The sequence below is a fragment of the Podarcis gaigeae genome (genome assembly GCF_964106915.1).
Source record: "Podarcis gaigeae genome assembly, chromosome: 14".
Classification (NCBI taxonomy): Eukaryota; Metazoa; Chordata; class Lepidosauria; order Squamata; family Lacertidae; genus Podarcis; species Podarcis gaigeae.
The window spans coordinates 10,541,947-10,558,434 of NC_139690.1; the positions used below are offsets into that span (position 1 = coordinate 10,541,947).

At 42.2% G+C, this 16,488-nt stretch overlaps 1 protein-coding gene across 19 annotated transcripts in view; it reads right to left on the reverse strand.

Annotated features, from left to right (window-relative positions):
• The window catches only part of MYO9A (myosin IXA), a 177,933-nt gene extending 161,544 nt beyond the window's left edge, over nucleotides 1-16,389 (reverse strand). For 11 of the 19 annotated variants that reach the window (XM_083712356.1, XM_083712355.1, XM_083712354.1 and 8 more), the window contains exon 1: nucleotides 16,079-16,322. The gene's annotated coding sequence lies outside the window, so the exon portion shown is untranslated. Of the gene's footprint in view, nucleotides 1-13,849; nucleotides 13,932-16,078 lie in introns of all 19 variants that reach the window. The other 8 variants (XM_083712350.1, XM_083712362.1, XM_083712361.1 and 5 more) reach the window with 5 other exon arrangements.
• Between the last annotated feature and the right edge of the window lie 99 nt (nucleotides 16,390-16,488).

Below are 16,488 nucleotides of genomic sequence, written 5' to 3' on the forward strand. Positions count from 1 at the left end.
TTCCTCATCCTTTGGACCCCCTAGGAAACTCAACAAACCTGCTGTACCTGGAACTGGGTGTGGAGAGTGCAGCTGAATGATTAATTTCTATACCACATAATATATTAAAAATATCTCTAAGGGGTGTACAAAAAAGAAGCATCAGCAGCCAATAATTTAAAAAATAAAAATAACATTGGTGTAAAAGGAGCCAGCTATGGAAATTCTGTAAAGCCACCTCTTTTAAAGATGCTGAACACTTCTAGAAAAAAGCTGGTCTTGCTTATATTAGACAGATGACACAGCAATAAAACAGGAATGGGTTTCCAGAAGGTTTATTCAAGGAAGCCGTATCCAAGAGTGCATTTAAATGGGCACGAGGCCACTAGCTAAGTAACATGGGCAGTAGCTTCAGTATGCCATGCCTCTATTATGATGAATCTCAGAGGTTTAGTTAAATAAAGGAGCCAGCAGTTATTTCAAAATAGAGTTATGTTTTTACTAGAAGGACAGCTTTAAAAGAATTTTCAGCAACACTGAGGAAACATGTTCATTGACTTTAGGATGGGGTCTGATAATTATGTCGATCCTAGGGTATACAGTGGTACCTCTAGATGTGAACGGGATCCATTCCAGAGTCCCATTCGCATCGTGAAGCGAACGCAACCCGCGTCTGTGCGGGTCACGATTCGCCGCTTCCGCGGATGCGCGTGACGTCATTTTGAGCGTCTGCGCATGCGGCGAAACCCAGAAGTAACATGTTTCGTTACTTCCGGGTCACCGCGGAGCGCAACCCGAAAATGCTCAACCCGAAGCTACTTCAACCTGAGGTATGACTGTAGTTCTCTCTCGAGAGCACTCTATCAAATTTGAACACGTGTAGTCAGTCTAGGATACAATTATGTGGGTGCTTTCTTCTAAAATCAACAGTAGTCAGCTGCACAATTCTGTGCAGGATGCATCTCCAGACATTTTCTCTAACTTTAGTAGTCTATATAACACATTGCGTTCTCAGCATATAAAGAATGGTTGCATTACCTTCACAAAGCAATAGAAGCCCATAAGCAAGCAAAGTTCCTAAATCAGGCATGTTCCAAGTCTGATTCGGGGACCTAATCTGGCCCGCTGGTCAATTTAATCCAGCCCCTGTGGCAGTTCATTTCCTGGGGTAAAATCCTAAAAAAAAACCTCCACAACTTCAGTTCTAAGAAAAAGTCAACAACTTTGGGGTAAACTCATAAAAAGGCTCAACTACTTCAAAGGTCAACAACTTTGGTTGGCTCTTTGGTAGGCCCTCACGGCCTTTCACTTCATCAAATCTGCCCCTCTTTGGAAAAAAGTTTGGACAACATTTTAGATGAATTGTCTTGGGTAAGTCTAACAATCTCACAATGAAACAGAAAGTCCTGATTTAGCCTTGCTTCCAGTGATAGACGGTGGCAAAAGGGAAAGTGTGGGTGGGTGGGTGTTTGGGTGTAGTAAGTAAGTAAGTAAATAAGTATACTACCCTATACCCGTGGAAATAATGCAGAATACCCGGCTTTATTTCCTGTTTCTTCAGAGACAACAAATGTTTGATCAATATATTAAAATCCACACACACCTATATAGGAACTCATTTCCAACAGGAACTCTTGCATAAAACGTTAAGTGTTTTCCCCTCACCCTCCCCTCCACCAGTGGACCAAACATTATGGGTGCCTTGGGCCAAATATATTCATAAGCTTGAGATTCAATTGGATGGACACTATATGCTATATTTGGATCTCAATATCTGAAACAAAAAAAAACTTAGTGTGAAGTATTTTAACTTCTTGATTCCTTGATAAATATTGCCATATATTATGCCTGGCCCTGACCTAGTATCAGACATGAAGTCCTCAGAGGGTGAACCAGACACCCCAGGGGTCAAGGACCTTGAGGAGATAGCAGAGTTCACTGGAACCAGTGCTGAACAGTGTTTGAACCTGGGGTAAAAAATCTAGGACCCAAATGGCTTCTGGAACCTGGGTTGTAGGAGCCAAAACAGAATGTCTAGTTGCCATAGGTGGGGCAACATTTTTTATTATTCTGATATGCATGAATTAATAAGCAATTCACATGACACATTGTTAATACCACATTTTAGCAGAAATTGTTAATGCATGTTTAAGTTGGTGTTGCCAATAAAAATATTAGTGTCATACTTCAGTTTTCAAAACACTCTACTCTTTAACTCTCTACTTCTTAACATATTGTCTATCCTTAACATATTCTTCAAGGCTTCAAAGTATGTACATTTCAGTAATCCCCGAGTGTCAGCCGGGCACAAAAAATGAAACCCAGACTTTTTGAGGTGCTAGCAAATGGAGCATCTTTAGGCGCAAAAGGCAACTGGTGCCCTGCTTGCCGAAGACGTCCCTAAACAGGCTTCTGTGGAGAGACCTGATGAAGAATCCTTGGAGAAGAGGAGCAGAACCACCCTCCAGTCCTCAGCAACACTAGCACCCAAACTCAGGCTGAAGAGCAATGACATGCATAGTATGTCTCTGTGGCTCCAGAGTCACTGCACAGCCCATAAGTAAGCAATCCTTGAAACATTTCCATCACCAGCAGCTGTGGTCAGAGTGGGGTCTAGGAACCAGAGCATATAAGGTTTCTCTTCTTGAGTTTTCCAGTTTCTGGGAACATCACAGGTCTCTGGATCTTTGTTCCCGATTCTAATGCCCCCTCCTTGCTGTGTTGTACCTTCTCTGAACTCTCTGTGATACTGAACTTGGGTAGTTGCCTGATCTTGCCTCTGGGCCTTGTTTTAGACCTAGACAAATTATCTATGTCTGATCTTACTGTGTTTGGACTGTGCTGTAGCCCTCAGCCTGCCTTCGTTGGTGGGTGTTTTGGTAAGAGACTTATACCTCCTGGGACAAAGGGTACCTATAACAGCACATCAGGTAATGTATGCATTTTCATTCTCAAATAGCATTTTTAATACATTTTTAAAAAGTATTTTCCTACCCTATTTTCTTACCCTATTTCAACTCCTATAAAGCAGATGCATCTGGCAAAAGGATCATGTCCACCGTTTGAAACAACCTCAATTTTACTAATGACGTACTTACAATAACTAATGTATGTCCAAAGTCTATATACTTTTATCAAAAATTAACACTGATCTTTACTCAGTACGCTATCCTAAGGATGAGTAACCTAGTTTACAGATCATTAGCAATATATAAAAAAATATAAAAGTATAAAAGGGCACTTTTAAAAGAGAAAACTTTGCCACATTATCTTCCTCAGACTCGGGCTTGCCTAACTTGCAGCAAATTTCCCACTTGTTTTAATGACTGTAGACTCCACTGCATATATTTGTGTCTTGGAATGGCAACAGCCATTTGCAAATTCTTCCTCTAGAAAATGTAATACAGACTGGTTTCCTCTACTGGTGTTGCAAGTTCACTTGATTTGGAAAATATTTAACAGCTGCTCTGTGCTTTGCCCCTCATAGACAAGGATTTTCATGGGCAATAATTAGAGAAGCAAAGGTTTGTTGTGAAACAGAAAATTTGTGTGTATTTCTGTAACTGGGAATGAAAATAAAATACAAAGTAAAAAGAAACTTCAAATTAATTTAGTTTCTGAAAATATTTGCTTTTTAATCTTTATCACCAATTCTTTAGTAATAATCAAAGAGCCATTTAACTTGGCAGAATGGGTCACAGCTACACATAATCTCATTCAACACTGGAAAAAATACTTAATGCTTGGATGCTAGCACTACCCTATAAAACCACTACCCATGTACATAGTTAAATATATTATTCAATGTCAGCACCATATTTTTAGGAGACCAGGAAGGCAGGTACTTGGGATTCTGCCAGCACTCTTCACTTCCTTATTTACTGGAGGTCTTTAAATGCTATTCCAGTACATAAAGAGGTGTAACTATTCTTCACAAAACAGAAACTGTAAGTTTATTACATTGTAGGTTTATATTTGGGAAAACTCAAATTTTGAGCAAAACCCAGCATGTGCTTAAATATATCTGAGAAGAGTTGCCAGTTCTAGGATCTGGGTAGGAAAGCGCACATTTTGTATGGGTCTTTAAGCAGAGGGAGGGGAGTGTCTTTGCGTCTGTGCCTCTGGAGAAATAGGGGCTAGAGGTTTCAGAGCTCGGGCAGACCTGCAGTCCCCAGGGGTCTCACCTGCCTCTGTCACAGCCTGAGAGAGGGAGAAAGAGATTGGGGAGGGGAAGCCTGACTGACCCTGGAGACGAGTGGAGAGGCGACCGTGTGAGGTGCAGGACGGCGTGGGCAGGATGCTGCCACTGCAGTAAGGGTTTTTATACTGGGTTGTAGATTGCAGCCTGGTCTATTGCTTTCATTTTATGGATCAATGGCCTCGTTAGATAGTAAAATTCATGTTAAATTGCTGTTTCAGGGGTTGTTTTTCATCGTCTGGAACGGATTAATCCGTTTCCCATTACTTTCTGTGGGAAAGCACACCTTGGTTTAAGAACACTTTGGTTTAAGAATGGACTTCCGGAACGGATTAAGTTCATAAACCAAGGTACCACTGTATTTTGGATTGCAGTCCCACTCTTCCAAATACAAACATAAGCCAAGGAAGCATTTATCCATCTCATCTCATCTTCCACTATTAACAGATAATCTCTGCAGCAGGTGGGACAGGACTTGGCTAGTAGGCATGCTGGGCTGGCATCACTAAAGACTTTTTAGTACACAGAGGAAAGGGGAAACTATAATTGTGGGAAGTGTATGTAAACCCCCCCCCCACTCTATGGCTTGAGGAAGAGGCAGCCATTGCCTCTATTCAGGAAAGACTGTCCAAGTGCTGGGATGGCCAGCTGGCAGACAGACAGACTACAGTCCTCTCTAAACAAGAGTTTTGAAAGGAAACATATTTGAAAAAATTGTGAATACTAATTACAGAAAATTAAAAAAATATACTTGAAATATACTCTAAAGTACTTGAATTAACTTTTAATCTACCATAAAATAAATATTTTGCTATTTAATAGATATTGCAGTTGCTTCAGTGATTTCAGAAACAGAACCTCAACATGCTGTAAAATCACTTGACGCTGTAAACTGGAAGAAAGGAATTCAGTCTCTTTCCAAGCTACCTTTTATTGCCATGTCAAAATCTTAACTTTTTTTTGAAAAAGAAAAAGAAAAAAATATCACATACCATGATATTTATTTAAATACTATATTTTGTAAAAGGAGGAGTCCAATACACACATCTGTGCCTAATAAGTAAAATAATGTTCTAGATTATTTTACAAGCAAGAGGGGAGCTTCAGCTGACAAAGTGAATTGGCCCTAGTGACAAAACAAGCAAGTTTTGCAGCTTGGGAGCTCAGCAGCCAAGCAAAGAGGCCAGGGCAGACGACTCTCACCCTTCTATTTTAACCAAACAAATCCCAGACTCCAAAGGAAACAACAAGTATGCAGGAATAAAGCCAGTAAAGGTGTGAGGTCTATCCAGAGTACTGCACAGCACATCACCTAACAAACCTATCTGCCTACCGGGCAGAAGTCAGGAGTGTGCCCAATGCAATGAGCTTCTAGTTCTCAGGAAATATGTTTGTTCTCTAGAGGCCAAGGTGGCTGACCTGGAAAAGCTCAGAGAGGTTGGTGGATGAAGCCTTCAAGGATGTGATAGTGGCATCTCACACCACTGACAGCTCCTCCAATGTCATGAAAAACCAGAGTCTCAAGGAAGAAGGGCATCACTCTGAGAAAGAGGGAAATGATCCCCTACAAGAGACCCATTCCTTGGGGGCTGAGCAATGTCCTCTCACTAAGGATACTAACTGGGATAGCGTTGTTAGAAGCAGCATTCAAAATTCACAAGACGCCAGACACATTTTGCACCTACAATCGCCAAAATGGAATGTCTAGCTGCCATTCTGGGGTAAGATGGCACAAAAATAATTCAATATGACTTTTTGGTTCCTGAAATTCAGTCTGATCGTGCAGATAAAATATCACAGATGGAATTCTAAAGGATGTGTTGTTGTGCGAAAGGCAAGATCCAAGGATCCCCAGGCATGCACCTCCAGATGGTGAGTACATCAGGTGCCATCCTGGTGCCCAGGCATTTTCACTTGGTTGCAGGTGGCCGATAGTCAGGCGCAAAATTCACATGGTGAATTCCACACACAGCCTCTAAGGGATAAGAGTGAAAACATTTATGACTATCAAAAACAGGGAAGAAGCAGAACTAGGCATTGAAAGTGCAGGCCACATGATAGCAATTCAAAAGAGCCAAGGGGCCATATAGCAAAATTCACACATCAAACACATTTGAAGGCACACAGTCTTCAATAAGTGTTTCTATGCTAATGCTGAAGCCTCTATGTCAAGAGGGTTAAGGTGCCATGCTTGGTCTTAAACCAGAGTATAGATATAGTGGCTGGAATGGAAAATGCCAGTGGGACATTATTATCTCTGAATACAAACTACAGTATAAGAAGAACAGAGGAAATAGCACTGGTGGTGGCAGTACTGCATACATCAAAGAGGTCAGAGGAGTCCAGCAAACTAGAAATAGGAGAAGGAGAAGAATCTTCTACAGAAATCACTATGGGCAGTAGTATTAGTCTCTGACAGTAATTCACTATTGGAGTCATACTGTCACGCTCCTGACCAAAATCCCCAGGGTGACCTTGATATAGATAATGAAATCAGGGATACATCCAAAGGATGCTTTAATGAATGACTTCTGTTACTCTCACAAATATTGGGTAAATATGTGTTTCACTCAGAGATAGGTACCCTAAAAGAATATGCCTAGAAGATTATAAAACTGACCTGACCAGAAGGACCATGACTCCCAAGACCTGGTACGAGGAACAGTGACCATAATGCCATCAAATTCAACATATGTAAATTAACAATTTTGAAGGCAGTCTTAAGCAGCAAAATTTGACTTCAAAAGGAGAAATTCCAAAAAAATGAGGGAAGTGATAAGAAAGTTGAAAGTGAAAAGCAGAAAAGACAAATATATTCAGAATGCTTGGAGTCTTTTTGAAAACCACAATAACAGAAGCTCAGTTTGAATATATAGGAAAGGTACCCCCAGGGTTAAAAGGATGCAAGAAGCTTCAGAAAATGGATATCTCATACAAAGGAGAACAAAAAGGAACTCAAATCTTTGGCAAAATAAATGCCAGCAGCCAATGAGGGAAGTAAAAACAATGGTTTTTGAGGAGTACATTGCTAAACATTAAAAAAAAAATATGATCAAGAAAACTGTGATTGGAAAGTAACATGCTAGAAGCAAAAAAAAAAAAAAAAACTGACTAGAGAAGCAGTTGGACCTCTGGGCAACAAGGGAGTCAAAGGTGTGCTAAAGGGGGGGGGGGGCTGCCGAGAAGCAAAATTATTAGCATTTGTCCACAGTGGCAGGTATAAGGCAGACTCCTGTGCCTTAACTAACTTCCTGAGGAAAGGAGTGTGAGAACTGAGGCAAAAAATAGTGATAGGAAATGAAATTATAGGCCTTACTGATGAATTAAAAACCAACAAACTGATAGGTTTAGAGAGTTCTTAACTCAAATACTGTATGAAATTGCTGATCTTCTAACAAAAAAATGTAACTTGTCACTAAGATCACCCTCTGTATCTGAAGACTGGAAAGCAGCCAATGTAGTACTGATTTTTAAAAAGGGATCCCAGAAGGAATCCAGGAAATGACCAGCTGGCTTGTTCCAACATCTTTTGGGGAAACTGGTGGAAAACATTATTAAGGGTAGAATTAAGGACTGGAATGACATACTTGCACCAGCTCCTCATCCTGCAACCTAGTCGTTCTCTGGACTGCCCTGTGACCTTGTACTGTTCCTGGACCTTGCCTTTTGCATTGCCCCAAGGATTTAACTTCAGACCACGACCAGAAGAAGCCCACCAATAATTAACATCTCATCCTCCACCCCTGCTGGCCAACACCCCTGCTTTACGCCTTCCATGGGCAGCAGCCTGAATGCCAAGATCAAGGTGCAACTCATCTAGGCTGCCAGAACCCTGCTGAGGCACCCTCACCGCCTTTATTGTGGCCCATCCCTCCTGCATGGTAGACTCAGCTGGCTGCCCGACTCGCTCCCCTCAGCAGCCGCAGCTGCCTCCTCTGCCACCACATCAGCCAAGGAGCAACTGAGGAAATTGGAACAGCCGTTGGTGGATGGGTTGTAGCACAGTAAGATCATCCTGAGCGTGGCAGTACTGCTGGACCTCCTGGACAACCTCTACACTGAGTGCGGCCATAAGCTCGCTACTCCAGAGGGACAGGCTCATCTCAGACTTTGTTTTGGAATGGAGCTCCTGATTATTAAGAGCAACAGGGGCAAGTTCCTCATCAACAGTGCATAGGCATGCTACCTAGAGTCAACACCCACATTACCACTTATAAGCCCCCCAAAACCCCAGTCTCCACCATGGCCCACTACCCAAGGACCCCAACCAGTGCAACATCTGGCTGAATTGGCCTAACAACATGTATTATGTATTTCACTGAACTGAACGTATTTCAATGAACTGAACTGAACAGAGTGAAAGATTATGAGTTATGGGGGCATGGAGTGTGTGTGTATAAATTTAACAGTGCTTAGCTTATTTTTGTAGTTTTTGCTATTTTGTTAATGTTAATATTGTTTTATGCTGTATTGATTTGTTTATCATATAATATGACTTTTGCTGTTAAGTGTGTTTAGCTTTTTTTTTAGTTGTTAAGTGTTTTATAGATTATCATTGTTTTGTTGATGATCTGTTAATTATTTTATATGATTTATGCTATATTTTTAATGTTCTATTATGTTTTGCTATGTTACTGTTATTTATTGTTTTAAAGCCACATTGAGATTCACTTGAATGAAAATTGGCATAGAAATACAATAAATCAAATCAATCAATTACCGAGAATATAACTGAAATCCGGTTACAATATACAATTAGCAGACTGGGAAAAAGTATGGAATGAAAATATGAAATTCACTGCATGTATGACGATAAAGGAAAACATTATGAAAATGGTATATAGATGGTATATCACCCCGGTTAAGCTTGCAAAAATGTTCAAAACATGTAATAAGTGTTGGAAATGTAAAGAAAAGGAAGGGTCTTTTTTCCATATGTGGTGGGAGTGTAGGAAGGTGAAGGGCTTCTGGGAAATGATATATAACGAGTTGAAAAAGATGTTTAAATATACATTTGTAAAGAAACCAGAAGCTTTTTTGTTAGGAATTACAGGAAGAGAAATTAACAGAAGTGATTACAAACTTTTTCAATATGCAGTGACTGCGGCAAGAATTTTAATGGCCCAAAAATGGAAACAAGAGGAATTACCGACAGTGGAAGAGTGGAGAATGAAACTTATGGACTTTGCAGAACTAGATAAAATGACTGGGAAAATTAGGTACCAGAAAGATCACAAGTTCACTGAGGACTGGAGAAAGTTTACGATTTATCTGGAAAATATCTGTGATGAACAGACGCTAGTCGGTTTTAAAGAAGCTTTGTGATGAGAAAGGGTATTGTAAAAGAAAAAGAGATGAAAGGATATTATTAACTGGCAATATACAGTGGTGCCTCGCAAGACGAAATTAATTCGTTCCGCAAGTTTTTTCGTCTTGCGAAGCACGGTTTCCCATAGGAATGCATTGAAAATCAATCAATGCGTTCCTATGGAAACCGCCTTCAGACCAGGTCTGAAGGCTGGGGGGGGGGGGGACAAGGGCTTTTTTCCCCACCGCCAGCCTTCAGAAGGCTGTTCTGAAGGCTGGCGGTGGCAAGAAAAGCCCTTCTCCCCACCTCCCGCCCCGCAAGCTCCGGGGACAGGAGGGCTTTGCTATCGACCGCCAGCATTTTAAAAGCCCCCGGGACAGTGGATTTTAAAATGCTGGCGGGCGGCAGCGAAGCGTTCGCTGCCGTCCCCCAGCATTTTAAAAGCCCCCGGGACAGCGGAGACTTCTCTGCCGTTTCTCCGCTATCCCGACGGCTTTTGAAGGCAGGCGGGGGGGAGCAAAGACTTTTGCCCTCCGTCGGCCTTCAGAAGAGGTCCTGGACCTCTTCTGAAGGCCGGCGGGGGGCGAAAGTCTTTGCTCCCCCCCGCCTGCCTTCCCGGGACAGCAGAGACTTCTCCGCTGTCCCGGGCGATCTTAAAATGCTGGCGGGCGGCAGCGAAGGCTTCGCTGCCCCCCGCCAGCATTTTAAGATCGCCCGGGACAGCGGAGAAGTCTCCTTCAAAAGCCGTCGGGATAGCGGAGAAACGCGCTGCGCTTCTCCCCTATCCTGGGAAGGCAGGCGGGAGGGGGAGCAAAGACTTTCGCCCCCCGCCAGCCTTCAGAAGAGGTCCAGCACCTCTTCTGAAGGCTGGCGGTGGGCGAAAATCTTTGCTCCCGACGGCCAGCATTTTAAAAGCGGTCCGGGATAGTGGGAAAGCGCAGCGCAATTCCCTGCTATCCCGGACCGCTTTTAAAATGCTGGCGGTGCGGAGCAAAGCCTTTCGGCCCCCCGCCGGCATTCCTGGACCTCTTCTGAAGGCCGGAGGGGGGCAAAAGGCTTTGCTCCCCACCGCCAGCATTTAAAAGAGGTCCCCGGAGATTTCCCTATGGGCTTTCTTCTTGCGAAGCAAGCCCATAGGGAAATTCCTCTTGCGGAACGACTCAAAAACGGAAAACTCTTTCGTCTTGCGAGTTTTTCGTTTTGCGAGGCGTTCGTCTTGTGGGGCACCACTGTATTATAAAGGAAATGCGTAATAAATATAAAATATGAGGATTGTGGGAGGAGCTGGTGGAAGTCAAAAATTTGTAATTTGGCAAATATGGTTATGTTTGAATAATTTGTAAAAGAGAAATTTGTAAAAAAAATCTAATAAAAAAAAAATACCGAGAATATAGAAGAACAAGTTCTACTAGGGTAGAATGAGCATGGCTTCCACCAAGGTAAGTCCTGCTCAACAAACATTTTGCAGTTCTTTAAAAATGCCAGCAAGCATATAGATAAAGGTGAATTAGTTGCTTTATGTGCCTAGAATTTGAAAATTCAACAAAGCACCTCACTAAAGACTCCCAATTAACCTTAGCAGTCATGGCATAAGAGGAGATGTCATCTTATGAATATCTGGTTAAGGAACAGGAAGCAGAGAACAGGAATAAATGGACAGTTCTTACAAGGGAGGGATGTAAAAAGGTAAGCCCTAAGAATTGGCATTGGGTCCTGTTCTTTTGAACTTTTTCATAAATGACCCAGAGTTAGGTGTGATCAGTGTGGTAGTCAGGTTTGCCCATAACACCAAATTGTTCAGGATAGTAAAAAACAAGCAAGGATTGAAAGCAGTTTGAAAAACATCTCTCCAAACTGAGTGAATGGGCATTAAAACTGCAACTCAATGTAAGCATGTGTAAAGTGATGATAATTATGTTTTTAAAATAGGCATCTAAGCAGGGACATGATGAAGATGTAAAAAAAAAAATGTATGCAGTGGAGACATTTCTATTCCTCTCTTTTAATACCAGAACCCAGGATCAAGGCCATCCAATTGAGCTGAATGTTGGACAGATCAAGAGAGGTACCGTATTTTTTCCTCTAGAAGACTCACTTTTTCCCTCCTAAAACGTAAGGGGGGGTGTGTGTGTGGCTTATGGAGCGAATACAGGCTGTGCAGCTATCCCAGAAGCCAGAACAGCAAGAGGGAGTGCTGCTTTCACTGTGCAGCCATCCCTCTTGCTGTTCTGGCTTCTGAGATTCAGAATATTTTTTTTCTTGTTTTCCTCCTCCAAAAATTAGGTGCGTCTTGTGGTCTGGTGCGTCTTATAGAGCAAAAAATACGGTATTTCTCTACACAGCACAATGTTAAGCTATAGAGGTCACTGCCATAAGATGTATTAACGGCCTCCAACTTGGATTTTACAATAGATTTGGGACAAATTCATGCCTTATTAGACTATCAATGTCTACTGGACATGGTGGTGATACTGTCAGAAGAACTATGCTTCTGAACACCAGTTGCTGCGATTCACAAGTGTGCAGAACGCTGTTGTACTCAGCTGTGGACTTCCCATAGGCATCTGGTTGGCCACCATGAGAACAAAATACTAGACTAGATAGGCCTTTGATCTGACATAGCAGGGATCTTCTTACATTCATATTAACACCAAATACCAACTTATGGTAAGACACAACTGGAAGTTAAGCATAAATAGAACTTTTCATCTTTAAGGACAAAGCACCTTTTGTGACCCTTTATAAAGATGTACACGTCTACTATCTGGCACCTCAGCCTCAGTGCTCCGTATATGAGAATATTACATATGTATAGAATCCCCATTACATAAACTTTGGCAGGGAAGCAAAAAGTCATTTTCTATCCTTAAGATTTCTTGTAAAAACTGAAGCAAAGATAAAATGATACTAAAGTCTAGTTGTGTAATAACCACCTGATGGGTGACTATCATTAGTCAAAGCAAGAGATGAAACAAAGCACTCAATTTCCTGTTAAGTAAATATTTTTAGCTGCTATGTCTATTCTTTCACAACTTTCCCTAAAGTTGCTGCCATACTATAACACTGTAAGAGCAGACATTAGCAAAACTCCATAAATATATATATGAATTATCAATATGAATTCTCATGATAAAGTCATAAAAAATGCAACATTTTAATCAGACAGCCACAGTAATATACTAAGTTACCCTCCTAAGCATAACTTCATGAAAAAACTACTAGATCTACTGAAACACAAGGTGATATTCAGCTGATTCATGGAGAAGATACACTTAGGTATGACTTAGCTGCATATCAACTAAGGCTTTCAAGCTTTTCTAAAGCCAAACAGTTAAACAATTATATGAATACAAACCTTACTATATATAATTTTCAAAATATCAGCAAATATTTCCCAAACCATGCTCAAATTTGATTTTAAACATTGAAGTATGACACTGCAAACTATACAGCGAATAAAGACTTTTGGCCACATGTAAAGGAGATACAGTTGACAAACTTATCTTTCTTTAGTTTTTTTCTATTTTTTAGGTGATGAACAACATTAAATGAAAACCAAACAACTTACACCAGATGCTCTCATGCACTGTGGTGCTTGTTAGTGACATGGTCGCTGTGGTTAGTATACTGCACAGCTGATTAAGTTTCATTTACACATTTTATTATCTTTAGCAGGCATATACAAAAACACTGTATGGTATAGTTATTAAATTCATATGAAAGGAACAGAGAAACTTCTTTTAGTTGATTGTAGCATCAAATACCTGAACCGTGAACAGTTAGTAATATTAGCTGCTTGCTTGTAACTCTGTGCTTATTATACTAATAAGTACACATTTAAAACATATCTACCTTTTCTGATTCCTACAACTTGCCATGTAATTCTATAACCTCACTTTTCATATATGGAATATAGGTTGTCTTTATTTAAAAATTAACAAAGCTTTTGTCTGAGTTCAGTAGGTTTGGTATCAATTTATAGCTAACACTTTCAATAGTATCTACTAAAGCAGAGCTACTGCAAGGACTGGGGGAGTTATACAGGCAGGTATTTATTTGATTTGAAGGACTTTCAACAACTGTGTTGAAAATATAATGAATGAAAATAAGTATGTTTTTTATTTTTGCATCATGATAACTAAATCACATAAAATTTATGTAAAACATACATTGCTAGATACTAGCAGTACATAATTATATGTGGCTCTCTTTAATATTAAATGCAGCCGGTACAGACCTGTTATGTAAGTCTTGGGTAATTTTCCTAATCAACAAAACTGAGGCTAGGATCCAAAGCAAAGTGCATCTAATTCTATGTACTCAAAGGGGCTTTCAAGTTGTGTTTCTCAACAACAGTCTCCTACCTCATTGCCAATGTCACATAAGAAAGCCTGGCTGAATTGAGAGAACTGTAGAAAGAAGTTTGTGATACCACATGGTGGCCAGCTGTTTGGATAAATAAAAGTATAAAAATCTTGCTTAATGTGTGCAAGCCATTCAGCATGACTAGTCATTTTAAAGAGCCTGACAATTTCTAGTTTTTGTACAAATTTTCAACATCTGAGGACAAATAGCAAAATAATTTATTTGGTCTTGTTTCCATAGCATGTTACCATGGAAGGCTTGTACTTCTTTCTGGATTATTTATGGACTTGCATGCTTAATAATGCTAAACATAATCCACCCAAAGTTAATAACTTTTCGATTCTGTTGGTATTGATGGAAGAAAGTCAAATGCTTGTTTAGTAATTCCACAAATTCGAATGGATTTAGAAGAGCTTAACTTTGAAAAGGCTGTGGTCCCTTCCTTTTAAAAAAAAAATCCACACCATCCTGCAAAGTGATCCTGAGCTACATTTTCACCCTTGCAGGACTCACATGCAAGTTCCTTAGAGTAATACATTCATTCTCCTACACTGCTGTATAACCATTTTTCCTCCTCTAAAAGGGAGCTTTGTTAATTTCATTTCTGCAGAAAATTGATCAAGGGTTTTTTAGGGGGAAAGGGTCAGGAGACATAATACACTATGTACAAGAGCAGTGGAGTGCACAGACTGAAATGTGTGTGTTTGTGTATTAAAAGGGAAGCTTGCTGAAATGGTTGGGGTGGGCTGGGGTAGGGCGGCATTGAGCCAATTTTCTGTTGATGCTGCTGCCAAACACCCGGTCACTAAAGCCTGCTTTTAAGAAGGCTTAGAAAAAAAGCACAACATGACACAAGAAAGAGTGGGGATTGCATGGCTTGTCATTACTGAAAGAGTAAAACAAACACTGGCTAACCCAGGATATAAACCTTTTCACACTTGATGCTTCATTTTAAAGGATTTTTACATTTAAGCCCAAAAGCTCTATATACAATGCTATCCACACTGCAGAGTCATGTTGAAAATACCCTTGAGGAAAACATACCCACAACAAATTCTGTGCATCCTTTATAGCTTACAGTGATGTTTCAGTCCAACACTGCTTAGCAGTGATGTGACAGAATGTACTGATTTGTCTCCATACTGCAGTGTTCTAACTGCACAGCAAACCCACAGACTAAACTAAGAGTCATAGCTACTTCCAGAAATCCTGCTATTACACTGAAGTATAAGAAAAGGTTGCTTTGTTATCGAGTACACACAGCTGCAAAGAATAAAAGAAAAAAACTGAAATACAAAAGTTTTCACTGACAAAGTCTTAAGGAAGTGGAGAATTCTGAAATTTAAGAGATGCAGGCAAAAGACCCTCTATATCACGTAGGAGAGGGGGAAAGTGTTTTTGGTTTTTCTTTTCTTTTATCAGCCAGCCTGGCCGGGAATCTTTTCATTTGGATCACAATGGAGCAGCTGTAGCCCAGATTTCAGCCCCAGACACATGCAATGCAACAGCAACCATCATTTTTTTCCCCAACAGTGCCAGAAATACAAGACACTGTAGCAGGGTTCCAAAAATGGATGATCTCATACTACATCCACACCGCAGGGATGGGGGTGGGTAGCGAAGCAGAAGGCTCCATGACCTTGCAAGCAGTTTCCAAAGGGGGGGGAAAGGTAATATCTAGAAGGGGGGCTGGGGGAGGAATCTTTTAAATACATTTCGTGAGAAACATGCAGAGGAACCCGGGAGCCCCTGACGGTGGACAGATCCAGCAAAGCCGGAAGGCAGAGGGAGAAGGAAGGCTACCGATGCCCTGGAATGAATGAACATCCCGCAGCTCCCTCCCACCCCGCTTAGGACGCAAGGGACTAGAAACCTGCTCAGCCACCCGCTCCGTCAGGATTAGAATCAGGATTAGGATTAGGACTAGGTCCCCCCTCCCCTCCCCCGTTCCTCCCAACCATTTCCTATCTTCCCGCCCGTCAGGTTACGAAGGAAGCAGGAGGCGTCGGGGCGGCCGCCTAGCACAGCCGCAGGTGCCGAGGCGGCGACCGGAGACCGTGAGGGGAAAGGAAGCCCGGCTGCGAAGGGCTCCGTTCGCGGTGCCTCGTCGCCCCCCGCCGCCTCATAACCGGCTGCACTGAGAGGAGCAGAAGGAAGGAAGGAAGAGCCGCCAACCCGGCAGGATTGGGAGCCCGGGGACTCCGAGGTATGAGAGGAAGGCGCCTCACCTGTGGGTCGGGCGGGGCCGCCGCATCCCTCCGCTTATCGTGCCCCCTCACGGGCTGCGAGAGGCGGGGAGGGGAAGACGACGACGACGACCGCCAGCACCGCCGCGCCGCAGTCTCCGCCTCCTCCTGCTGCTGCTGCCGCCGCCTCGCGTCCGCGCTCCTCAGCCTCCCTTCCCTCGCCCCCACCCTCCGCCGCTCTGTGAGGGAGACGCCGCTTCGCTTCGCTCCTCTGCCTCCCGCCCCCTCCCTCCCTCGCGCGCGCACACACACAGACACACACGAAGGCACGCGCAAAGCCCTCCTCTCCAATCACGCCTCGTCTTCGCTCATCAATCCCCGCCCTTCGCTCTCTCTCGGGCCCCCTCCTCCGCCGAGCTGTGAGGAGAACACGCCCAAGTCGCGCGCGCGCA